Source organism: Castor canadensis, chromosome 6, assembly GCF_047511655.1.
Source record: "Castor canadensis chromosome 6, mCasCan1.hap1v2, whole genome shotgun sequence".
Classification (NCBI taxonomy): Eukaryota; Metazoa; Chordata; class Mammalia; order Rodentia; family Castoridae; genus Castor; species Castor canadensis.
The window spans coordinates 57,900,349-57,901,277 of record NC_133391.1 but is presented as its reverse complement, the minus strand read 5'-3'; the positions used below and the strand labels follow the sequence as shown (position 1 = coordinate 57,901,277).

The following is a 929-nucleotide window of genomic DNA, read 5'->3' as shown; positions in this document are numbered from 1 at the left end:
TCAAATTTCTCATCACCAAATTTAATACATCATTTTTGAATGAATGAGGTGAGAGATCACAAATTTTATAGAAAACTGCTTGGTGAACATCCTCAAACAAGAGTGAAGTGGATCACATTTTCATATAGTGAATAAAGTCAAAGAATGAAGTAGGACATAATTATGGACATCTGTGTGGGCAGTATCAAGAAGAAATCAGGGTAATATGTCCAACATTCCCAGAAATTGTGATCTATCACCTCATTTATTCAAAAATGATGTTTAGCACAGTATTACAAAAGAAAGTCTGGAAATGGGCAAAATTTTAGAAAATGCACTCACTTTAGTAGCACAGATGCTAAAATTAGAATGATATAGAAACAGCAAGACCACTGCATAAGGATGACATGCAAATTCATGAAGTGTTCCATATTTTTCTTAATTAGCCATACAGAAAAATTGGGGATTTGTGGGAAGAGAGATGGAAATGGTGATCATCATGTTGATGAAGACAAGCAAAACTCAGAGACAATATATTACAGGTTCTTACTCATTTGTGGAACCTAGTTGTAAAATGATGATGATGATGATGATATAATAATAACAATAATAGCCATAGATCATGAATGTGAAAGTGGGTTGGTCTGGAAAAATTAACATGCGGGTGTGGAGGAGAGGAAAGGATGCCGAGAGGTTAAGAGGATTGATGTATGCTATGTGTATATACACTAGACAGTATAATGAAACCCACAAAGCACTGTTTGAAAATGGGTAAAGAAGACAGGGACAAAAGGAAATATAATGCAGAGAATGAACTTGTTCAACATACACTGTATACATATATAGAATTCCCACAATAAAACTCCTCATGTTATTAATGTGTGCTATTTCAAAAATAGTATTTTTTAAATTTTTCTGAATGTCTAAGTAAGAGAATAACAAATATGACT

The 929-nt window shown here is 33.0% G+C and overlaps 1 non-coding gene across 1 annotated transcript; it reads left to right on the top strand.

Moving 5' to 3' along the window:
* Positions 1–313: 313 nt before the first annotated feature.
* On the top strand, positions 314–416 carry LOC141424445 (U6 spliceosomal RNA). Its single transcript, XR_012449373.1, has one exon. It is a non-coding gene; the product is annotated as a U6 spliceosomal RNA (small nuclear RNA).
* The last annotated feature ends 513 nt before the right edge of the window (positions 417–929 follow it).